This window comes from Coregonus clupeaformis, chromosome 5 (assembly GCF_020615455.1).
Source record: "Coregonus clupeaformis isolate EN_2021a chromosome 5, ASM2061545v1, whole genome shotgun sequence".
NCBI lineage: Eukaryota > Metazoa > Chordata > Actinopteri > Salmoniformes > Salmonidae > Coregonus > Coregonus clupeaformis.
The window spans coordinates 10,207,494-10,234,199 of NC_059196.1; the positions used below are offsets into that span (position 1 = coordinate 10,207,494).

At 47.5% G+C, this 26,706-nt stretch overlaps 1 pseudogene; it reads left to right on the forward strand.

The window, feature by feature from the left end:
• Positions 1-26,706, forward strand: part of LOC121560571 — a 62,221-nt pseudogene that overhangs the window by 33,900 nt on the left and 1,615 nt on the right.

The window sequence follows — 26,706 nt, forward strand, 5'->3', positions numbered from 1 at the left end:
GGTTTAGATTTGGTCCTGTCTGGACCAACCAAATTTGGGCTTGTTTTGGGGCAGAGCTCATTAAAATAATATTCAGTGTGTAGAATAATAACCAAATATGCAAAGGAGGATATTGCATATTTATACCTTTGTGTACCTATTTAGAATACATCTCCATGAAGATAATGACATTCATATCCATAATTTTTCATTTCTGTGTAGTACAGATCAGGGACCCATGATGAAATTCTGTAACCGTAATTCCGTTACTGGATGTAAATCCACTTCACCTACTGTAGTACAATAACCAAAAAACGATTTTTTTCTAAGTCAATGTGCCATGTCATAGCTGACCCCACACCGTGGAATTGCCCAATTGTTTGATGTTGAAAAAAAAAGGTCTTGGGACTACATTTTTGTATGAACTGTGCTATAAAGATCACCGTATCGCATCCAATAATGCTATACTACAAAACAGATACACAGTCCAACACACTTCAAAATGTAATCTATCAGTAATGCAATAAACACAGATATGCAAATCAGATGCACAGAAGCATACCAACATTTTAACACACAACAATAGGACAAATATAAGCACCCACCAAATCATTATTATTATTATTATTATTATTATTATTAAACCACAATAGTCTGCTATTAAATACATACTGCAAATACACACACCCCTAGCACCCACACACTCTGTCACACACTGACAGAAACATACAAACAAACTTGCTTTGACACACAATGTTTCCTTGTTACTCAACCCTGCAGTTCCACCAAAACAGACTGGTTCCACTCTATCTCTTACAAGTCAGGTTAAAAATACACAGATACGTTGCTAAGGTTGCTAAGTAAAAAAACAGGCCTGAGTGTCACGATCGTCAGGAACAGATGAGGACCAAGGCGCAGCGTTGCAGGCAAACATACTCTTTATTGAGCGAAACACGATCAAAACAACAAAGACGGTAACGTGACAGTTCACGGTCAAACACAACCAACTTGAAACAAGAACCCACAAAAACAAAGGAAAAACCAACAGTTTAAATATGGCTCCCAATCAGAGACAACCAGCAAACAGCTGACACTCTTTGCCTCTGATTGGGAGTCACTCAGGCCAACATAGAAATAGAGTACATAGATCTACACACCCTGGCTCAACATAACCGTGTCCCCAGAGCCAGGGCGTGACAGTACCCCCCCCTAAAGGCGCGGACTCCGACCGCGCCAACTAAATACCACAGGGGAGGGACCGGGTGGGCACTCCGCCTTGGCGGCGGATCCGGCTCGGGCCTGATCCCCACTCCTCTCCAACCCCCCAAAGTACCCCTGGTCCGGTCTGGCCCCGCTGGCCGGAGCCGGACTGACGACACGCACCCCTGGCTTGGTGCGTGGAGCAGAACGGACCGGACCGGGCTGACGATGCGCACCCCTGGCTTGTGCGTGGAGTAGCAACTGGCCGGACCTGGCTGACGATACGCACCCCTGGCTTGGTGCGTGGAGCAGGAATGGACCGGACCGGGCTGACGATGCGCACCCCTGTCTTGGTGCGTGGAGGAGGAACGGGCCGAGCCGGGCTGACGATACGCACCCCTGGCTTGGTGCGGGGAACAGGCACGGGCCGTGCTGGACTGACGACGCGCACCACAGACTTGGTGCGGAGAGCAGGAACGGGCCGGACAGGGCTGACGAAACGCACCACAGACTTGGTGCGGGGAGCAGGAATGGGCCGAGCCGGGCTGACGAAACGCACCACAGACTTGGTGCGGGGAGCAGGAATGGGCCGAGCCGGGCTGACGAGACGCACCACAGACTTGGTGCGGGGAGCAGGAATGGGCCGAGCCGGGCTGACGAGACGCACCACAGACTTGGTGCGGAGAGCAGGAACGGGCCGGACAGGGCTGACGAAACGCACCACAGACTTGGTGCGGGGAGCAGGAACAGACCGGACCGTACTGGGGACACACACCACTGGCCCTACACCGGGATCTGGAACGGGCCGGACCGGACTGGTAACACACCCCAGTACCTCTCGCCGTGTCTCTCCACCTTCCATCCCCTCTTCGACCAGTGGCCCCCTTAACCTGGCGGCCTCCTCTGCCAACCCGTTGGACCGCTCTATCGCGGCCTCCTGCTGCCCCGACGTCGTGAGCCCCCCTAAAAATTTTCTGGGGTTCTTTCCTACCCGTGGACCAGGTCTCCATGTCTCTAGCCAGACACTCACTCCACTGCTTCAAAGTCCAACCTTTCTGCTCCTCACTTGGCTTGGCCCAGTCGAGACTCCTACTCCACTGATCCCAGGTCCATCCTCTCTCCTCTTCATGCTGCTTGGTCCTGTCTTGGTGGGTTCTTCTGTCACGATCGTCAGGAACAGATGAGGACCAAGGCGCAGCGTTGCAGGCAAACATACTCTTTATTGAGCGAAACACGATCAAAACAACAAAGACGGTAACGTGACAGTTCACGGTCAAACACAACCAACTTGAAACAAGAACCCACAAAAACAAAGGAAAAACCGACAGTTTAAATATGGCTCCCAATCAGAGACAACCAGCAAACAGCTGACACTCTTTGCCTCTGATTGGGAGTCACTCAGGCCAACATAGAAATAGAGTACATAGATCTACACACCCTGGCTCAACATAACCGTGTCCCCAGAGCCAGGGCGTGACACTGAGTGAGTACACGGTGTGTGTGTGCGCATGCGTGTTTGTGCGTCCGTAATTTCGATTAAGACATTAATGAGTGAGCTAGGACGGATGTAGTCAATATAACTATTTGTTCAGCACTTTTGAAATGTACAGCGACAGAATTCAGAACATGGGCCGTTCTTACAGTATTCTCCCTGTACACCAAGTCAGAACCGTAGGATAAATAAAGGGGGCATATAAGCAGACAATGAAAGCTCTTACAATATTTGATGATGACATTTCTCTAAAACAGGCTACAGGAGAAATGTGCACCACCAAGTTAGAACAGTAGGCTAAGTTATGAGGTGAAAAGGGAGCAAATTATTAGGGTGAGGCACATGGGCTACTAACAGCTTACTACACAACATACACTTAGTATTACTTTCTCAGCTACAGTATACATATCTCCCTGGCATATTACATCATTTATGCAGCAGCATACAATACATTTTTGGACTCACCTTGTTGTGCTGTGCTCACTTGAACAGGAAGGTGGCGCCGCGCACAGCACCTTCTTGTGGGCTCTAGAAAGAGGCCCGAAATCCCGATTTGGAATTCAGAGTTGGATGACCGTTCAAAATAATTTTCCGTATTTTCCCAGTCGGAGCTAGTTTTATCCAAGTTCCCAGTTGTCTTGAATTCATTGAAGTCTGAGATTTCCCAGATCCGAGTTTCCAGTTGTTTTGAACGCAGCAGAAGTCATGCTGGATTGACAGCATGGCCAATGTATTCAAACTTTTCTGGCCCATGGCGTTACCCACTTTTTCATGATATCCAATTGGTAATTACGATCTTGTCTCATCACTGCAATTCCCCTACGGACTCGGCGAAGGTCGAGAGCCAAGTCACACTGCTTCTTGACACACTGCTCGATTAACCCGGAAGTCAGCCACACCAATGTGTCGGAGGAAACACTGTCGAACTGACGGCCGAAGACGACCAACCGGCTCGCCACAAGGAGTCGCTAAAGCATGATGAGACAAGGACATCCCGGCCGGCCAAACCCTTCCCTAACCCGGACGACCCTGGGCCAATTGTGCGCCGTCCAATGGATCTCCCGGTCACGGCCGGCTGTGACACAGCCTGTGATCGAACCCGGGGCTGCAGTGGCACCTTAGCACTCATTGTTGAATTTGAGATTTCCAACTTGTTGTGTAATGTTTGTGTCCAATGGCCGATGAGCACCGATACGTTTTATCTATAATTTCTTTTCATATGACAAGGATTGAAAAGGATTTGCCAGTAGATTGCCGACTTGATGCATGATGATGACTGCTTGTCTAGCTTGCTAGCTAAGATTTTGAAAATATGATGTTGATATTATCAGTCCAATCAAAACTACGGTAGATATAACGTGATTTGACGTCATTTTATCTGTGGCCAATGACCTTGAGCCTTCTTGGATGGGCACTTCAAATGTAAGTCTATGGCAGCACCCAAGGGGCTCGAATTTTCGAGCTCTACAGTGAGAGAAAAAAGTATTTGATCCCCTGATGATTTTGTACGTTTGCCCACTGACAAAGAAATGATCAGTCTATAATTTTAATGGTAGGTTTATTTGAACAGTGAGAGACAGAATAACAACAAAAAAATCCTGAAAAACGCATGTCAAAAATTTTATAAATGTATTTGCATTTTAATGAGGGAAATAAGTATTTGACCCCTTCTCAATCAGAAAGATTTCTGGCTCCCAGGTGTCTTTTATACAGGTAACGAGCTGAGATTAGGAGCACACTCTTAAAGGGAGTGCTCCTAATCTCAGTTTGTTACCTGTATAAAAGACACCTGTCCACAGAAGCAATCAATCAATCAGATTCCAAACTCTCCACCATGGCCATGTTAGGCTATGGTTCAACCCAGCACTCAGAGAAACAAACACGACAAAGGGAGTGGAAGAAACAAAAATATTTAATAAAAGTTAAAATTGTCTTAGTCCAAAAACAACTGAAGTAAAGGAACAGAGTGGGCTAGTCGGCTCCGGAGGAAGGAGAGGCTGAGGCAGGCAGGCAGGCAGGCCGGCAGGCAGGCCGACAGGCAGGAAGGCAGGCAGGTTGGGAGGTATGTCCGAAACTAAAGACAAAACAAATGACAGGTTAAGGAGAGTGGAGAGCCAGGCTGAAGACAAAGACAAAATAACTTTACTGGTGAGCCAAGTTACCGCTCTGGTAAGAACAACGATCTGGCGCCGGTGGAGAGCCATGCCCCGGAATTAGTAGTGCAGGTTGATTAGAGAATAGGATGCAGCTGCGTAGGCAGGAATCACTGGAAACAACCCGCAGCTGCACAGGAGAGGCAGATCCTGAGCACGCCCCTGATCCACTCCAGACACACCCACATAAAGGGGACAAACACACATACAGATACAACAGACACAGAGGGGACAAAACAAGGAGGAAGGGAAACAGAAAAGGGAGAGACAAGCTGCCCACATAACAGTACCCCCCTCAATGGTCGCCACCTGGCGACCCACCAGGCCTGTCAGGGTTGTCGTGATGGAAGTCCGTGATCAACTGAGGATCCAACACAAAACGCTTAGGGACCCAAGACCTCTCCTCTGGTCCATAACCTTCCCAATCGACTAGGTATTGGAGACCCCCTACCCCGCCTCCGAGAGTCCAGTAGCCTACTGACGGTGTAGGCCGGATGGTCGTCAATGAGACGAACAGGTGGAGGTGGAACAGCCGGCGGACACAAAAGGCTGGAGGACACAGGTTTCAGTTGGGAGACGTGGAAAGTAGGGTGTATCTTCATGGCTGAAGGCAACTTCAAACGAACCGCAGCGGGGGTTAATGATGGACTCCACCACAAACGGACCCAGGTACCGAGGAGACAGCTTGCGTGATTTGGTACGAAGAGGTACGTTCTTAGACGACAGCCAAACCTCTTGACCAGGATGAAACACAGGTGCGGGAGTCCTGCTCCTATCCGCTGTCATCTTGTTCCTGTCGGTGGTCCGAAGCAACGCTTCCCGAGCGTCGCGCCACACTCTCTGGCAGCGGCGGAGGTTCTCCTGAACCGAAGGAACAGCCAATTCCTTCTCCTGAGCAGGAAACAGGGGGTTGATAACCCATGGTAACTTCAAAGGGTGAAAGACCAGTGGCAGAGGTGGTGAGGGAGTTGTGGGCGTACTCTATCCAAGGCAGATGTTTGGCCCAGGATGATGGATGTTGAGCAGCCACACAACGAAGGGTTGCTTCGAGGTCTTGATTGGCTCTTTCTGTTTGACCGTTGGTCTGGGGATGAAACCCTGAGGACAGACTAACGGAAGCACCCAAAGCAGAACAGAAAACCTTCCAAACACGGGAAGTAAACTGTGGGCCTCTATCAGATACGATGTCCACAGGTATTCCATGGGGACGGAATACATGTTGGACTAGGAGGTCCGCTGTCTCACTGGCAGACGGTAATTTTGGTAATGCTATATAGTGAACAGATTTAGAGAATCTGTCCACAATGGTAAGTATAGTATCATTACCTTCAGACTTGGGTAGGCCGGTGACAAAATCCATGGCTATGTGGGACCAGGGACGGCTGGGAACTGGGAGGGGTAGCAGCAGCCCCGAAGGGGACTGATGGGAGGCTTTGCCCCGAGCACAGGTTGAACAGGCTGCCACAAAAGCCCGAACGTCAGTTTCCATTGAAGGCCACCAAAAATGTCTCCTAAGCAGCGTCAACGTGCGTCTCATCCCAGGGTGACCAGCAAAACGGGAGGTGTGAATCCACTGCAACACCTGAGACCGGACCGTCTCGGGAACAAAGAGTAGGTTGGGAGGTCCATCACCCGGTCCCGGGTCCGTGGCAAGTGCAGTCTTCACAAGAGACTCGATCTCCCACTGAACAGCCGCCACGACGCATGAGGAAGGCAGGACTGCCTCAGGCTCGCTGGTCTCCGAAGGGTCAGCAAACTGGCGGGACAAAGCATCTGGTTTAACATTTCTTGACCCCGGTCTGTATGTAAGAATAAAGTTAAACCTACTAAAAACAGGGCCCATCTGGCTTGGCGTGAGTTGAGTCTCTTAGTGGCTTGGATGTAAGCCAAGTTCTTGTGGTCTGTCCAGACCACAAACGGCAGTTCAGCTCCATCCAGCCAGTGCCGCCATTCTTCCAGTGCTAGCTTGACCGCCAGCAGTTCTCGGTTTCCAACGTCGTAATTCCGTTCTGTGGGTGACAATTTTTTGGAGAAAAAAGCACAGGGGTGAAGCTTTTGGTCAGTGGGGGAGTGCTGGGAGAGGACGGCTCCCACACCTGAGTCCGACGCGTCCACCTCCACAACAAACTGCAGAGAGGTATTGGGGTGTATCAACACAGGGGAGGTGGAAAACAGTTCCTTCAAAACCCCTACCGCCTGCTCCGCCTCAGGGGACCACAGAAAAGGGACTTTTGGGGATGTGAGTCTAGTAAGGGGTGCCACCACTTTACTAAAACCCTTAATGAACCTACGGTAGAAGTTAGCAAAGCCCAAAAATCGTTGAAGTTGCTTACGGGTGGTGGGTATGGGCCATTCCGTCACTGCCCGGATCTTCTCGGGGTCCGCCTTCACCTGCCCGCTCTCAATGATGAAACCAAGGAACGATGTAGACTGTTTGTGGAACTCACACTTCTCTGCTTTGACATACAGCTTGTTTTCCAAGAGCCGTTGCAGGACTTGACGGACGTGTGACTCATGCTCCTCGGGTGACTTGGAAAAAACAAGAATATCATCCAGGTATACAAAGACAAAACGGTTCAAAAAATCCCTAAGAACATCGTTCACCATGGCTTGGAAAACAGCAGGGGCGTTTGAGAGCCCAAAGGGCATGACCAAATACTCAAAATGTCCCAGTGGAGTGTTGAAAGCGGTTTTCCACTCATCTCCCTTACGGATCCGGACAAGGTGATAAGCGTTCCTGAGGTCGAGCTTGGAGAAAACTGTGGCGCCATGCAGAGGTTCAAAAGCAGAGTTGATGAGTGGAAGGGGATACTTGTTTTTAACAGTTATGTTGTTTAAACCCCTGAAATCGATACAGGGGCGTAACGACTTGTCCTTCTTTTCCACGAAAAGAAACCTGCACCCAAAGGAGACGACGAGGACGGATTATGCCCGAGACCAGAGAATCACCAATGTACTGCTCCATTGCCTCTCTTTCCGGTCGGGACAGATTGTATAAGCGACTAGAGGGCAAGGGAGCACCAGGAAGCAGTTCAATAGGGCAATCATAAGGCCTATGTGGTGGTAGAGACAGAGCCTTGTCCTTACTGAAAACCTCCGCTAAGTCATGGTATTCTTTGGGGACAGATGACAGATCAAGAGGAGCTGAGGGATGAGTTGGGTTACACTTAGTGGGGGGAACCGCTGACCTAAGGCACTCTGAATGGCAGTAGTGCTCCAACTGAGAATGGTGTGACGTGTCCAATCAATTTGTGGGTTGTGAAGAGCCAACCAGGGGAAGCCAAGGATTAGGGGAGGTAGCTGAGCCAGACATAACTCTTAGCTGAATGCTTTCACAATGATTGCCAGAAATCACTAGGGAAACGGGGATGGTTTGATGAGTTATCTCCGAGGAGGCGCCCATCAAGGGCTGTGACCCGAATGGGGGTAGGTAGTGGCTCCATGGGGATACGAGCTTGTGTAACGAACTGGTGGCTAATAAAGTTGTCTTCTGCACCTGAGTCTATGAGAGCTGAGAGTGGCAGGGAATGACTCTGGAAACGTAAGGTTACAGGTACTTGTAATCGGGGAATGATGGGTTCAGGATCTAACTCTGGGCTCGCAAGTAGACCCACCGTTACGAGCTGAGCCTTGTCTTTTGGCCGCTTAGGGCATGTAGCCAGAATGTGTGTGGCGTCTCCACAGTACAGGCACTCACCCGCCTGGAGGCGCCGGTGCCGTTCTGCTGGAGGTAGTCGAGCTTGACCCACTTGCATAGGTTCCTCCTCTGTGCTCGGGATGGAATCAGGAATAAGAAGCTGCCGGCTCCGGGGAGGCGAGACTCGAGTGGTTGAAGGCTGGGGAACTCGTCCTCCTAGATGCGGCCGACCGCCTCTCCCGACGCCTCTCCCGCAACCGGTTGTCTAGCTTAATGGACAGGGAAACGAGAGAATGTAAATCATGTGGCTCGTCACGAGCAGCCAGTTCATCCTTAATGGCTTCATTCAAACCGTTTAGAAATGCTCCTTGAAGTGCCACATTGTTCCACTTGGAGTCCGCTGCCAAAGTCCAGAACTCAATAGAGTACTCAGCCACACTGTTAGAACCCTGCCTCAAATTAAAAAGTATCTTGGAGGAATTACCCACATGGTCAGGATGGTCAAAAACAGTCTTCAATTTAGCAGAAAAATCTGCGAAAGTCAATCCAGTCAAAGTTTGATTTGAGCACACAGCCTCAGCCCAAACCAGAGCTCTCCCTCTTAACAGCCCCAGAACATAATGTACCTTAGAGGAATCAGTAGAAAATGACAGTGGTCTCTGCCGAAAAATCAAGTCACACTGAAGCAAAAATCCCCGGCACTTGTCCAATTCTCCATTGAACGGTTCAGGCGACGTGACAGGGGTTCCCGATGGAACGAAGCCTGCATCATGTCCGAGGAACCAACTTGGGGTGCATCAAACTGGGGGTCAGAGAGAGATGGAGAACTGATAACAGACAATTTAGAGACTTGTGTAGTTAACTGAGTCACCTGGTTCAGCAGTTGATGATTATTTTCCAAAAGAGTCCGAATCAGTTGGTCATGCTGTCCTAGCAACGTTCCTTGAGCCTGGATAGCTTGTTGGAAGCTGTCTTCGTTTGCCCGTGCTGTCTCTCTGTTGGGTCCATGGCCAGATCGTTCTGTTAGGCTATGGTTCAACCCAGCACTCAGAGAAACAAACACGACAAAGGGAGTGGAAGAAACAAAAATATTTAATAAAAGTTAAAATTGTCTTAGTCCAAAAACAACTGAAGTAAAGGAACAGAGTGGGCTAGTCGGCTCCGGAGGAAGGAGAGGCTGAGGCAGGCAGGCAGGCAGGCAGGCAGGCAGGCCGACAGGCAGGAAGGCAGGCAGGTTGGGAGGTATGTCCGAAACTAAAGACAAAACAAATGACAGGTTAAGGAGAGTGGAGAGCCAGGCTGAAGACAAAGACAAAATAACTTTACTGGTGAGCCAAGTTACCGCTCTGGTAAGAACAACGATCTGGCGCCGGTGGAGAGCCATGCCCCGGAATTAGTAGTGCAGGTTGATTAGAGAATAGGATGCAGCTGCGTAGGCAGGAATCACTGGAAACAACCCGCAGCTGCACAGGAGAGGCAGATCCTGAGCACGCCCCCTGATCCACTCCAGACACACCCACATAAAGGGGACAAACACACATACAGATACAACAGACACAGAGGGGACAAAACAAGGAGGAAGGGAAACAGAAAAGGGAGAGACAAGCTGCCCACATAACAGGCCAAGACCAAAGAGCTCTCCAAGGATGTCAGGGACAAGATTGTAGACCTACACAAGGCTGGAATGGGCTACAAGACCATCGCCAAGCAGCTTGGTGAGAAGGTGACAACAGTTGGTGCGATTATTCGCAAATGGAAGAAACACAAAATAACTGTCAATCTCCCTCGGCCTGGGGCTCCATGCAAGATCTCACCTCGTGGAGTTGCAATGATCATGAGGATGGTGAGGAATCAGCCCAGAACTACACGGGAGGATCTTGTCAATGATCTCAAGGCAGCTGGGACCATAGTCACCAAGAAAACAATTGGTAACACACTACGCCGTGAAGGACTGAAATCCTGCAGCGCCCGCAAGGTCCCCCTGCTCAAGAAAGCACATATACAGGGCCGTCTGAAGTTTGCCAATGAACATCTGAATGATTCAGAGGAGAACTCGGTGAAAGTGTTGTGGTCAGATGAGACCAAAATCGAGCTCTTTGGCATCAACTCAACTCGCCATGTTTGGAGGAGGAGGAATGCTGCCTATGACCCCAAGAACACCATCCCCACCGTCAAACATGGAGGTGGAAACATTATGCTTTGGGGGTGTTTTTCTGCTAAGGGGACAGGACAACTTCACCGCATCAAAGGGACGATGGACGGGCCATGTACCATCAAATCTTGGGTGAGAACCTCCTTCCCTCAGCCAGGGCATTGAAAATGGGTCGTGGATGGGTATTCCAGCATGACAATGACCCAAAACACACGGTCAAGGCAACAAAGGAGTGGCTCAAGAAGAAGCACATTAAGGTCCTGGAGTGGCCTAGCCAGTCTCCAGACCTTAATCCCATAGAAAATCTGTGGAGGGAGCTGAAGGTTTGAGTTGCCAAACATCAGCCTCAAAACCTTAATGACTTGGAGAATATCTGCAAAGAGGAGTGGAACAAAATCCCTCCTGAGATGTGTGCAAACCTGGTGGCCAACTACAAGAAACGTCTGACCTCTGTGATTGCCAACAAGGGTTTTGCCACCAACTACTAAGTCATGTTTTGCAGAGGGGTCAAATACTTCTTTCCCTCATTAAAATGCAAATCAATTTTTAACATTTTTGACATGCGTTTTTCTGGATTTTTTAGTTGTTATTCTGTCTCTCACTGTTCAAATAAACCTACCATTAAAATTATAGACTGATCATGTCTTTGTCAGTGGGCAAACGTACAAAATCAGCAGGGGATCAAATACTTTTTTCCTTCACTGTACTCTGTGTTCTTGGCTAGCTCTTTTGGGTGTTTACGCCAGATTGTTGTTAACAACTCTGTGACTAATCTATTTGTATCAGATCTACATACTTAGACAAAACTGAATTGACTGAACCTTGTTCTCTCTCTTTGTCCTCCACAGAAATCTTTCTCCTTGGTGTTAGAGGCTCTGGACCATGACAACGAAACATCAGAATCAGGTAAGGCTGGAGAGGGAATTTCCACAATATGTGTGTGTTTGTGTGTGTGTGTGTGAGAGAGAGAGAGAGAGAGAGAGAGAGAGAGAGAGAAGCAGAGAAAGAGACAGACAGACTAAATTGCCTTCTTTCTTTGAGCACAGCCAGACTCTCATACTTTCCCACACACTTTAAAGGAAAATAAGCAGTGATAGAGGGAGAGGGAGGGAGGGAGGGAGGGAGGGAGGGAGGGAGGGAGGGAGGGAGGGAGGGAGGGCGGGCGGGCGGGCGGGAGGGAGAGGGAGGGAGGGAGAGGGAGGAGAGGGAGGGAGGGAGGGAGGGACGGAGGGAGTGAGAGGGACATAGAGTACATGTGGACCCCTTCCCCCTTCCCGTTTATGACCCAGGGCTATGGTTCCCCTCTGTCTTCACTGGGTCCCCTTGCTGTCTCGAAAAGGAGGCACAACCAGTATATGTGTCTGTTTTGAATGTGTGTCAATGTGCAGGGGAGACGTGTGTGTGTGTGTGTGTGTATTTCTAATTATGCCTGTACGTGTGGGTCAGTGTTTCTGGGGTCTCCCAATCAGACCCTTTAATTTCACACTCCTTGTTTCTGCTCATAATCAGAGAAAGCTCCATGATAGGAAATGTGAGCAGCATTCTCTAAAAACAGACAGATACACTACATGACCAAAGGTATGTGGACACCTGCTCTTCGAACATCTCATTCCAAAATCATGGGCATTAATATGGAGTTGGTCCCCCCTTTTGCTGCTATAACAGCCTCCATCTTCTGGGAAGGCTTTCCACTAGATGTTGAAACATTGCTGTGGGGACTTGCTTCCGTTCAGCCAACGAGCATTAGTGAGGTCGGGCACTGATGTTGGGTGATTAGGCCTGGCTCGCAGTCGGCGTTCCAAGTCATCCCAAAAGTGTTGAGGTCAGGGCTCTGTGCAGGCCAGTCAAGTTCTTCCACACCGATCTTGACAAACCATTTCTGTATGGACCTCACTTTGTGCACGGGGGCATTGTCATGCTGAAACAGGAAAGGGCCTTCCAAACTGTTGCCACAAAGTTGGAAGCACAGAATCGTCTAGAATGTCATTGCATGCTGTAGCGTTAAGATTTCCCTTCACTGGAACTAATGGGCCTAGCCCGAACCATGAAAAACAGTCCAAGACCATTATACCCCCTCCACCAAACTTTACAGTTGGCACTATGGTAGTGTTCTCCTGGCATCTGACAAACCCAGATTAGTCCGTCGGATTGCCAGATGGTGAAGCGTGATTCATCACTCCAGAGAACACGTTTCCACTGATTCAATGGCGACGAGCTTTACACCACTCCAGCTGACACTTGGCATTGCGCATGGGGATCTTAGGCTTGTGTGTGGCTGCTCGGCCATGGAAACCCATTTCATGAAGCTCCTGACAAACAGTTTTTGTGCTGATGTTGCTTCCAGAGGCAGTTTAGAACTCGGTAGTGAGTGTTGCAACTGAGGACAGACGGTTTTTACGCGATACGCGCTTCAGCACTTGGCGGTCCTGTTCTGTGAGCTTGTGTGGCCTACAAACTTTGCGGCTGAGCCGTTGTTGCTCGTAGACATTCCCACTTCACAATAACAGCACTTACAGTTGACCGGGGCAGCTCTAGCAGGGCAGAAATTTGACGAACTGACTTGTTGGAATGGTGGCATCCTATGACGGTGCCACGTTTAAAGTCACTGAGCTCTTCAGTACGGCCAATCTACTGCCAATGTTTGTCTATGGAGATTGCATGGCTGTGTGCTCGATTTTATACACGGTGTGGCTGAAATAGCCGAATCCACTAATTTGAAGGGGTGTCCACATACTTTTGTATTTATAGTGTATATACCACACACACACACACACACACACACATAAACAAAAATGCACACTTCAATGCTCATTACATACACACTAAGACACACAAACACAGATGCACCTATCCTTCCTCATTCCTCTTGTTCCCCAGCTCTTCCCGTTCATCCTCGCCCCCTGTGTCCCTTGTTCCTCTGCCCCCTCCTGCCCCGTAAAAGGCTGCAGAGAGACTCAGCCAAAAAATGATTGGCGAGATAATGAGAGGCTGGGAACCAAACCACAGACCTTTTCCTCTTCCTCCTCTTCCTCCTCTCTTTTTCCTCTTTTCCCATCTCCCTTTCCCTCTGCCCTCCAGCTCTAGTCGTACGCCTTGTATTTATTTTTTATTTTATTTTTTTATTCCTTATTTATTCCTATTTTTTTTTTAATAGTTTTAATAGTTTACATTTTTTTTATAGTTTTTTTATATATATATACTCCCCTTTATTACTTTTCAACCCAACCATCCTTTCCCTACTTGGAGTAAATTAGTGAACAACAATGCCCAGGCGTCTACTTCCGGTCTATACTTACTATCTACACCTTATGGACAGAGTTCATTTTACAATAATTCTATTATATATATATATATATATATATATATATATATTGCTCCTGAACTTCTTCTACTCTCAACCTCTCCGATCATTTTCATGATGTCCATCCGGTTTGCTTCTATATGCCATATCTTTCTAACTGTGCTCTTTCCCAAAAGCTCCCAACATACAACCTATATACTTATTATGGACACAGTATGCTTACATTATTAGCTATCTTTGTTATTATTTGTTGTTATTTGTTATTAGTCCCATCCTTCAACTCTATTCAATACCTCCCATCTATCTCTTAACACCATCCATATAGGATTTCTATTTGCCATATATATTTCAACCGTACTGTGATGTTTTACAAAAGTTCTGAACCTTTCTATTCTCATTGCTTCTACAGATTGTGAATTAAAAATAAACATTTTTGCTAAAAGTATTATTATATTATTGATTGACTATGACTTTTCAGATCACCCAGTAGTGCTATCTGCAAGGTTAGCTCCAGGTAAATATTGCAATCCTTTAGCCATTCCTGGACCTGTGTCCAAAAACAAGCTACAAATGGACAGAACCAAAACAAATTATCTAATGATTCTGTCTCTTCACAGCAAAATCTGCAGAGCTGGGAAGATTGTATCCCCCATATAAATAACATTCTATTGGTAGCAAGAATTTTATATAATAATTTAAATTGAAAGATTCTAATTTTTGAATCCGGTGTCGTTTTGCGTGTCAGTTCATAAACACTATGCCATGGGATCGGTACGTCAAAGATCTCTTCCCAACTATTTTGCAATCTATATGGGACGGCTGTCAATCCTTTGGTCCTTAAGTGAAACTGATATACTTTTTTATTTATCACAGTTTTCCTTAACCAATTATGTTCTTTAATGCAAGGCCGACAGACAAGTTCCTTACTTTCTCCCCCTTCCACTTTCCTCTTCCACTTTTGGCGGTAAGGCTGCAATTATTTGGTTGTAATTTTGGGTAGAGCAGACATTTCCATATGTTTTTGTTAGCTGCATGTGCGACATAACTCCACCAGTCCTACCGATGATATCATTTACGAAGATTATACCTTTTTTTAAACATTCTGTCAAAAAATAAAGGTTTTTTGTCAATTAGTATATTTGAATTTAACCACAATATTTGTTGCATTATTTGTTCTGTCGTTTCTGGAGGATTAAATTGAAATTGCGCCTTGTTTGCTCCATCCCTCGTTTTCCTGAGTTTCTGAAATATTCTCTATTTTTACCACGTTGGGTTTAAAGCCCCTCTCCTGGCTCCCAGCTTAGCTCAAACCCATAGCAGACATCCTAGAGCAGTCAGGACCGATTTACAGCCCCATAGCTCTAATCAGGATGGATTACAACACTGTAATGTAGCTGTCTAACACAGAGCCACAGAGTCCTTGGACAGAGAGGGAGAACACAGTGACAACACTGTAACACTGTAAAACATCAATGACCTTCATTGACTCTCTGGACTGGAGCTAGTTGTGTTCCCCAATGATTTTCTCTCTCTCGCTTTTTTATGTGAACAATATGTTTTTGTTGGATCACATGAAAGGTACTATAATCAATAAAAAACAATGCAACCCCCCCCCTTTTTGAACAACCAACCGCCCCCCACTCTCTCTTTGACTCTGTCGCTCTCTCGCTCTGTCTCTCTTTCGCTCTGTCACTCTCTCTCTTTCTCTCTGTCTCTTTGTCTCTGTCTGTCACTCTCTCTTTCTCTCACTTTCTCTTTCTCTCTCTGTCACTCAATTCAATTTCAATTTCAATTTAAGGGCTTTATTGACATGGGAAACGTATGTTAACATTGCCAAAGCAAGTGAAGTAGATAGTAAACAAAAGTGAAATAAACAATAAATATGAACAGTAAACATTACACTCAGAAGTTCCAAAAGAATAAAGACATTTCAAATGTCATATTATGTATATATATATACAGTGTTGTAACAATGTGCAAATAGTTAAAGTACAAATGGGAAAATAAATCAACATAAATATGGGTTGTATTTACAATGGTGTTTGTTCTTCACTGGTTTCCCTTTTCTTGTGGCAACAGGTCACAAATCTTGATGGCACACTGTGGTTTTTCACCCAGTAGATAAGGGAGTTTATCAAAATTGGGTTTGTTTTCGAATTCTTTGTGAATCTCTGTAATCTGAGGGAAATATGTGTCTCTAATATGGTCATACATTTGGCAGGAGGTTAGGAAGTGCAGCTCAGTTTCAACCTAATTTTGTGGGCAGTGTGCACATAGCCTGTCTGCTCTTGAGAGCCAGGTCTGCCTACGGCGGCCTTTCTTTCTTTCTTTCTTTCTTTCTTTCTTTCTTTCTTTCTTTCTTTCTTTCTTTCTTTCTTTCTTTCTTTCTTTCTTTCTTTCTTTCTTTCTTTCTTTCTTTCTTTCTTTCTTTCTTTCTTTCTTTCTTTCTTTCTTTCTTTCTTTCTTTCTTTCTTTCTTTCTTTCTTTCTTTCTTTCTTTCTTTCTCCCTCTACCCTGTCTTTAATGTGTGTTTGGGGACACATAGAAAGGTGTTTGTGTTGATCTATTTACTTGTATCGGTCTATTCATGGGTTTGTTGGCCCAGGTGATTTGAAAGAGAAAGGTAGAAAGAGGCATATTATCCCCCCCCCTTACACACCATCAAAGACAAACACTTCAGATCCAATACAGAGCAGTGGGACAGTCTCCTACCCACTGATGTGTGTTCTTCCTCATTGAGACCTCTCTCTCCGTCTTACCTTTGTCCATTTCATCACATTAACGGGACAGTCATACTGTATACACTCATACATATTCTCTCACACACTCTCTCTCTCCGACTCTGTCGCTCTGGTAGAGCACTTTACTGTAGGCGATCAAATTAGCTGTTGGACTCATCAGAGGCGTAAAAGTAATGTAAAAACATACGCTGCTGTAGCAGTAAGTTCAAGAGCTTTAGCAGAACACATGCACACACACGCCCGCACGTGTGGAGAATTGGGGGTGGGGGGGGGTGTAGCTGGGATAACACCCTTACTGTCCACTGTGTTCCCTCTCCCCTTTCAACCCCCTCTCCCTAACACACACACACTCACACACACATTTACATTTACATTTACATCATTTAGCAGACGCTCTTATCCAGAGCGACTTACACACCCCCAGCCAATATGTGCCCCTGTTTTCATTATTTTGTTTCAAACCCAGATGATCTCATCCCTCCAACAGGAGTTCTGTTATGTGTGTTATTAGCTCTCTCTCTCTCTCTCTCTCTCTCTCTCTCTCTCTCTCTCTCTCTCTCTCTCTCTGTCTCTCTCTCTCTCTCTCGCTCTCTCTCTCGCTCTCTCGCTCTCTCTCTCTTAGGCCCACCATTCTCTCTTTCTCTATCTCTAGCTCCATCTCCCCGCCTTTTAAATACACAGTCACACAGTACACTGTTTCGCACTCACATTCTCTGTCTTGCTCTCTCATATGCACACATTCTCTCTCCCTCGCCGCACGCACACACACACACACACACACACATTCTCTCTCCCTCTCACTCACACACACACACACACACACACACACACACACACACACACACACACACACACACACACACACACACACACACACACACACACACACACACACACACACACACACACACACACATTCTCTCTCCCTCTCACTCACACACACACACACACACACACACACACACACACACACACACACACACAAACACAAACACACACACACACATTCTCTCTCCCTCTCACTCACACACACACACACACACAAACACACACACACACACACACACACACACACACACACACACACACATTCTCTCTCCCTCTCACACACACACACACACACAGTGCTTTGTGTGGGCTAATACCCTGTCAGGGGGGATTATAACTGAGGTGGAGATGACAGCCCCTCTGGTAAATCCCCCCGGGGTCTCTTTTACCATGTCACCACCCAAACTCTGTCCCCCTCCTACCAATATGTGCCCTCTCTACCCTCAGTACCCTCTGCACCCTCACCCTGTCCCCTGTTTACCACCTCTGACTTAACCCTGTCCTCTCCTCCTCATCAGTAGCTCTCACAACATGTCACCACCAGGGTGGTGTGAGCCTCTGGCCCTTTTCATTCTCTCTCTTTCAGGGCAGCCAACCCTGTGGCCTTAAGCTTCTCTCTTTCCCAAAATGCTGTTTCTTCTCTACTGTCTCTCTCTCTCAGGGCAAATCTAAATCTCTCGCTATCTCTGTGTCTCTCTCCCTCTCTCTCTCTGTCTCTTTCTATCTCTGTCGCTGTCTCTCTCTCCTTCAGGTCAGGCTGGTCTGATCGAGCGTGTCCTCCTGTCCTCCATGTTGAATCCTGGCGAGCAGTGGCAGACCTACCGTCACCACGGAAGCACGCTCAGCCTGGAGTACCGCCTACGGTACCGGTGTGACTCCAACTACTACGGCCCCTTCTGCAACAAGTTCTGCCGTCCCCGGGACGACTTCTTCGGACACTTTGGCTGTGACCTCAGCGGCATCAAGGTCTGCAAGGAAGGCTGGACCGGACCGGAATGTCGAGAAGGTGAGTGAGGGCTACCTGGTGGTGGAGAAGGGTTTGTTTTCTGTCTGATATTCTGTTGGACTCACAGTAGTGAAGACGAAATTCAGCAACTCTTAGAGGACAGTGGAAGTTCATAGAAAATGCTTCTTTATTGATGAAATCAACGTGTTTCGGGCTTAGCCTGCATTAGGGTTTTCATCTGTTGGACTTGGAGTTGTGTTATAGACTACAGACATATTGGGGTCAGCACAAATTATTGGATGGAATCCAAGGGATGGTTCCTCCTTGCTCGTGACTCATGACTCTGTATGTCAATTCCTATTGTTAGTACGTTATGCCAAGGTAATAACCAAGGTAATAGCCATCAAGCCTGTAAAATCCCATTAACCCCTAAAATGTCCTGACAGTTTATTTAAAGTCACATTATCTCCATGATTAAGGTGACCTCACACTCTGATCTCTGACCTGAAGCAGCAATCTTGCTGAGGTGAGACTAAATCAAGGAAATGATGGCGGAAACTATGGAGGATATGAGCCTGGAGTAATGACATCCTGTGGCCCTCCCACTACCGCCCTCCTCTGGCCCATCTCACTTCCTCCTTAGCACAGTGCTGATTGGATTGGAGGGATACAGGAAGTGACATCATTTGTTGACAGACATTAGTGAGTTTGTCCCCAGAGAGACATAGGGGGTGTAGAGTGTGGAGAGCACTGAACATTATCATAAATGGAACTACCCCACCTGACGTCAATGATCAAATGTTATTCGTCACATGCGCTGAATACAATAGGTGTAGACCTTACAGTGAAATGCTTACTTACAAGCCCTTAACCAACAATGCAGTTTTAAGAAAAATAAGTGTTAAGTGAAAAATAGATTTTTAAAAATAACAGTAGGGAGGCTATATACAGGGGGTACCAGTACAGAGTCAATGTGCGGGGGCACAGGTTAGTCGAGGTAATTGAGGTAATATGTACAAAATCCTTCGCGTCTGACTCGTTAAAGAAAAATTCTCGTCCAGTACGAGGTGAGTAATCGCTGTCCTGATATCCAGAAGCTCTTTTCGGTCATAAGAGACGGTGGCAGAAACATTATGTACAAAATAAGTTACAAATAATGCGAAATAACACACACAATAGCACAATTGGTTAGGAGCCCGTAAAACGGCAGCCATCTCTTCCGGCGCCATTCATGTACTGTTGTGGTTATGATGCTGTGTACTGTTGTGGTTATGTGTGTTGTGTTTCTTTGATGACAGGGTTGTTTTGTACTGTGTTGAGTGGCGTCTGGACTGTCTCTGACCCGACAGACGGTGATGTAATGTTGTGTGTTGTGTTACAGCGGTGTGCAGACAGGGGTGTCACCAGATCCACGGCTCCTGCACTGTGCCTGGAGAATGCAAGTGAGTCTGCTCCTCCCTGCTGTTTGAAATAACATTTGTTCTCATAGACTTCCCTGTATCTTACCTGTATAAAGCCTGCTAAACATACACCCCCTCTCCCTCTGTGTTTGTAGGTGTCACTATGGCTATCAGGGTGCTCTGTGTGACCAGTGTGTGACGTTCCCAGGCTGCGTCTATGGGAGCTGCATTGAACCCTGGCAGTGTGTGTGTGACGTCAACTGGGGAGGCCTGCTGTGTGACAAAGGTGGGTTTTGTGTTTGTGTAGCACTAACTTCTGTATCAAGAAGAGTAGACTATCGATCACAATAAGTCATGCTTTGAGAGTGCTTGTGCATCAGTCTGTTTTCGTGTCTGTGAGTGAGTGAGTGAGTGAGTGAGTGAGTGAGTGAGTGTGGACTGGTGTGGTTCACATCCTTGCCCAGGCACAGCCCCCTGATCACCTATATAGGATAAGACAACTCCCTCTGGGCACTCTAGTAACTACAATAACCCTAAAACCCTTCCCACAACATTACCAAAACATTGTACAAACATTTCCCCAACGTTGCCCTCCCCCGCCCTGTGCCCCAGTGTGGGAGCCCCTGGGAGCCACACGAGGGGCCAGCAGCAGAGCATTGTGAGGGGAAAGGCGATAGCCTTGGGTAAAGTGAATGTGAGCTGGGCTGGGCTGAGTCCTGCTTAGCTAGGTGGGGTCTTGAGCCTCTTCCTGTCCCTCCATTCAGGTCATCTGTAAAGAGGCTCAGTCACAAAGAGAGCTGAACACAGCGGAGAGAGAGATCATTAGAAAGTAGGGCTTTAATCTGGCTGCCCTCCTTCATGCACAGGGCCCACACCCAGGCCCCAGGCAGGCAGCTACTCTCCTGTACCACACCACACCGACCTGGATTCACTCACTTACTCACTCTGGCGTGTGTGTGTGTGTGTGTGTGTCTTCTCTCTTTCTCTTCCCTTTTCTCTTTCTTGTTATCTCTCCATCCCTCATTCTCTTCCTACCCCTCTCTCCCCCTCCACTCTACCCATTCTCACTCTTTCTTGCTGTCTCCCTCTCCTCCTCAATCTCCCTTTATCTCTCAGATCTGAACCACTGCGGTACCCACCAGCCCTGTAAGAATGGGGGCACCTGTTCCAACACAGAGCCTAATGAGTACCAGTGTGAGTGCCAAGAGGGCTTCCGCGGGCGCAACTGTGATATCGGTGAGTTCATTACTTCTGCAGTATTTCTGCATATCATTTTGAGAATAGTATCAGCATGAATGAACTTCTAGCACATGGGCAGTTAGTGACCAGATTCATGATTGAATTTGCCTTGCTCTGAGTTTGACTTCTCTCTCTCTCCTGCCGTCCTCAGTGGAGCATGCGTGTCTCTCCTCCCCCTGTGTGAACGGGGCCACCTGTGCGGAGGACCCGTCAGGTTTCAGCTGTGTCTGTGCGAACAACTGGACCGGACACACTTGCGCAGATGGTAATTAGCACCAATTAGGATGGCTGAGATTACCTGTGATTTGTTGTGATTGGAGCAGAGCCAATGCCCAGATTCTAATCAGTGTCCAGGATGAGACTAATTTACACAGAACACAAACAACACAGTAATCAGATACAGATATAATTCATTACACCACAAACACATTAACAACATGGAGTCGTCCATGCCCCCCAGTTGTTATGTGTGTCAGAGAAAGAGAGAGTGTTCTTCCCTGAGTGTGTAAGTGTGTGACTCACATAAGTAGCCCACAAAAAGCAATCAGCACAGTCACGGCACCCATAACCCATTCTGTGAGTCTAGTATGTGTGTGTCCCTGTCCGTGTCCCTTCAAAACAGGTAGAGCTTGCTAAGCTGCGCAGGTTAACATGGGGTGTGTTTGGGGTATATGAGGGCTATGGAGATATAATTTGACCTTTGCCGGAGATTCTCGCTAAGCCAATTAGCTAACAGGCTTAAGCATTTAAGGTAAGATGAGTGCTTGATCTTTAGTTAGAATACCAATCACCCCTGTCTGCCTTCCCCCTTATTCCCACAAGTTAACAGGGGCCCACACAGCTTGGAGAATGTTCCACTTCACCATTACGGGGGGCATTGAGGTCACAAATGTTTAGGTGGATTACAGTGTTAGTCTGGTCCTGCCTCTGATTCAAAGATCTAGTGATCTCTCTTGTGTGAGTGTGTGAAGCAGACACACAGCGTAAGATAATATAATAATAATATATAATAATAATAATATAATATTTGCAGTTTAGAAGATGCTTTCATCCAAAGCGACTTACAGTCATGCGTGCATACATTTTACGTCTGGATTCTAAGAGATATCTGTATAAACATGCAGTGTTCCACTTTGTCTCTTCACCCCCATTTTTGTTTACTATGGTGACTGTGTCACAGGTGCTCTCCCTCCCTCAGTCAGGACAGAGGGGAACCATAGCCCCGGGTCACAAACGGGAAGGGGGGAGGGGTCCACATGTACTCTATGTCCCTCCCTCCCTCCCTCCCAACCTCCCTCCCTCTCTCTCCCTCCCTCCCTCCCTCCCTCCCTCCCTCCCTCCCTCCCCTCCTCCCTCCCTCCCTCCCTCCCTCCCAACCTCCCTCCCTCTCTCTCTCTCCCTCCCTCCCTCCCTCCCTCCCTCCCCTCCTCCCTCCCCCTCCCTCCCTCCCTCCTCCCTCCCTCCCTCCCTCCCTCCCTCCCTCCCTCCCTCCCTCCCTCCCTCTCTCTCCCTCCCTCCCTCCCTCCCTCCCTCCCTCCCTCCCCCCTCCCTCCCTCCCTCCCTCCTCCCTCCCTCCCTCCCTCCCTCCCTCCCTCCCTCCCTCCCTCCCTCCCTCCCCCTCCTCCCTCCCCCTCCCTCCCTCCCTCCCTCCCTCCCTCCCTCCTTCTCTATCCCTGTCTGTATCACTGCTTATTTTCCTTTAAAGTGTGTGGGAAAGTATGAGAGTCTGGCTGTGCTCAAAGAAAGAAGGCAATTTAGTCTGTCTGTCTCTTTCTCTGCTTCTCTCTCTCTCTCTCTCTCCCTCTCCCTCTCTCTCTCTCTCTCTCTCTCTCTCTCTCTCTCTCTCTCTCTCTCTCTCTCTCTCTCTCTCTCTCTCTCTCTCTCTCTCTCTCTCTCTCTCTCTCTCTTCTCTCTCTGTCTCTCTCTCGCTTTCAATGGACACCATGTTGAAACGAAAATTCTCAAGGCAATTACATTGTAGTAGTGATACCAATTAGAATGTTATTAATCATGGAGCGTTTGTTGACAACATGGCAGACAGTTGAACTGTCTATCTACTGTTTGTCACTGGGTGGGAGCATGAAGTCACACACACACACACTCTGGGGGACACACTGTCGGTTCGGGTTTTAGGGCATGGATGTCGGGAACCACAACACAGCTCTGTTTTTAGACGTGATTTATATATTGAACATTAATTAGAGGGTACTTTGTTTGTTATTGAGTCTCTCCCTGGGCTGTGGTGGCTTTGAATGGGTTATTGTGCAGGGCTGGGGTCAGGATCATGGAAACTGGTATGACTGTAGGGTTAGGTAAATGGGAAAGGTTATGAGAGAGGGGCTGACAGATGAGAGATGTACAGTGGCTGTGCATGGAAAAACGATGACCACCTTACTGTACAAATATGCCATGTTAGCCTATGGGTTCACCCTACCTACCTCTCCCTTTCTCACTGATGCTCTCTCTCTCTCTCTCTCTCTCTCTCTCTCTCTCTCTCACTTCCTCCTTCCCAGCCTGTTCTTTCTACCCATTCTCTCTCTCTCTCTGTTTTTTTTTATTCCTCCATTCTCTCTCTATATAGTTTTGAATTCCTCTCCAGAGTAGTGGAACGAGGCGTGGCTGCTCCCTCCTCTCTCCCTATCTCTCTCCCTATCTCTCTCCCTATCTCTCTCCCTATCCCTCTATCTCTGGATGGGAAAGTGAGTTTAGGAGATCCGGCGAGGTGTGAACAATGTGCAGCAGATTATTTCATTTATCTGTGTTTGCTCAGGGACCAGAGCAAGAGAGTAGGGAACGAAAACACAGCCCGCAGGAACATCCGCATACCAACAGAACAACTAGGAACACACACACTCACACATACACCATACGCCAGGGTAGTGGGTTCGATCCCCGGGACCACCCATACATAAAAATGTATGCACACATGACTGTAAGTGGCTTTGGATAAAAGCGTCTGCTAAATGGCATTTTATTATGATATTATACACATGCATCGCTAACACACATACAGTACTTACAACTGCACACACATTTACATTTGTACATTTATATTCTAGTCATTTTTAGCAGATACTCTAATCTAGAACGACTCATTATGCGTGCAAATAAGAAAGCTGAAACAACCACATAAAACAAGCAATAATAGGAAAAACATTTCTAAATAATAAGGGTAAGTAAGAATCACATTGAACACACAAACTTGACAATTGGTTGGTTGATAAATTGGTTGATTGTTTGGTTGATTCATGTTTATCGCTCCTCAGTGAAGTGTAAGTCACTGGTTATTTTATTGTTGGCTGTATAATCAACTAATTTTATTGATTAATTGGTTAATTTTAGTGGTGCGGCAATGTGACTCAAACCCGTGTGGGCGCGGGGCAACGTGCCAGGAGTCTCCAGAGGTGTTCCAGTGCATCTGCCCCCCTGGCTGGACTGGCAGAACCTGCCAACTAGGTCAGTAAGATGGACGCTATGGAACACTAGTAGTCTACAAGAGAAATCTCTTCTGTATAGATATGTAGTATATCCACACAAAGCACTTCAAGCTAGAGAATCCAGCCACCAGATCAAACTCAGTATGCGTACAATGTTACACTGTGTCCATTAGGCCCAAGTACTCTCATATTGAGAAGAAATTCCCCAAAGCCCTGATACATATTAGTTCTAATGACAGATGATACTTCAGTAGGGGGTATTGTATCGAATCAAGTTAAACGCACGCACGCACACACACACACACACACACACACACACACACACTTAAACACACACAAACACACACACACACAGGCTCTGGGCTCATAGGGTCCGTGGAGACATAGTTCGGGATGACAGTTCTCTTATATCCCTCTGTGTTGTAGTGATATGTCACACTGACACCTGATAATCCCCTACAGTTCCACTTCATAGCTCACAGTACATTGCTCACATTCACTTGTTTGCACTCAACACACACACACACACCACAGCCCAGGCTTTAGCTCCGACCCACAGGACAGGTTTCCAAAAATCCTGACCCTCCATCTGGGAAAAGACTCAGTACACACACAGAGAATATACTTTACATAGTTCTCTCTCTGTCTCTGAGCCCTTCCCAGTCTTCACTGTGTGGATCAGTGAGAATACATCAGTGAGAATCCCCTGCCTTCAGGCTGTTCCTACAGAGGTCAATGTTCCCTATCTCTCTGCTCTTTCTCACCCCTGGTGGTAAATCCTTATGGGACTGACAGCAGCAGGGTTTCTATTACCTGACTGCTTCCTGTCTCCTAATTGATGGTGTCACACCCTCATTCTTCCCCCTGCGATCAGAGACCACCCTGAGGGGTTTCTCTCAGCTCCAACACTCTGGAGTCTGGTAGAGAAGGTGACAGAGACACGCTTGCTTCTATAGCCACACTGAAAGTGGTTCAGCTCCCTGGGGTCTCGTATCACACACAGACACACACAGAGACACACACACAGAGACACACACACAGAGACACACACACAGAGACACACACACAGACACACACACAAAGAGACACACACAAAGAGACACACACACAGAGACACACACGCACGTACACACACACACACACAATTTAATTTAACTTTATTGGGCTAACATTTCAGTTACCACAGCCATTGTCATTGCTGTATAGAATGTTTGTTAATGCTCTTTTTAAAGGTTTATTGCTCTCTTACAAAAGGACTGCTGCTTTAAATTGGCTAAGCTTAAAGATTGTCCTGAGACCCCACCAGTGATTTTATTGATGTGTTCTCTCTCTCTACTTCCCATTTCTCTCTACAGACTCCAACGAGTGTGAGATGGGTGTGTGTGTCCATGCCCGCTCCTGCCGTAATCTGATTGGTGGATACCTGTGCGATTGCCTGCCAGGCTGGGCGGGACCTAACTGTGACATCAGTGAGTATGAGGTCAAGGATGGAGAAAGATGGTCCTGAGTGTGTGTGTGTGTGTGTGTGTGTGTGTGTGTGTGTGTGTGTGTGTGTGTGTGTGTGTGTGTGTGTGTGTGTGTGTGTGTGTGTGTGTGTGTGTGTGTGTGTGTGTGTGTGTGATTGAGTGTGCTGATCTATATGTCTCTCTGTTCTGTAGGGAACAGCAGCTGCCAGGGGTTATGTCTAAACGGAGGTCACTGTGAGGACTCTGTGTCAGGCTCACGCTGCCTGTGTGTGCCTGGTTTCTCTGGGAAGCACTGCCAGACTGGCCCCAGTCCCTGTGATAGCACCCCCTGTCAGCACGGAGGCCAGTGTGTGGACAAGGAGGGCAGGGCGGAGCTGTGTAGCTGTCCCATGGGCTACTCAGGGACGTACTGCGAGGTCAGACTCCATTCTCAGATTCATCATCTTCCCATTGGTTTTCTGTATCCTCCTCACATCATTTGTTATTGTTCATATTTTCCAGGTTGGGGTGGATCTGTGCAATCCCAACCCATGCCAGCAGGGGGTGCCCTGTCAGAGCACAGAGGGGGGGTACATGTGTGCCTGCCCTGAGGGTTACTATGGTAATGAGTGCACGAGCCTTAAGGACCCCTGTCATGGACAACACTGTCCAGGTGAGGCGTAGTGGGAATACATGATGTGTGTGTACAGGTGTGTTTGTTAACTAACTAACATATCTCCCTCTCTCTCTCTCTCT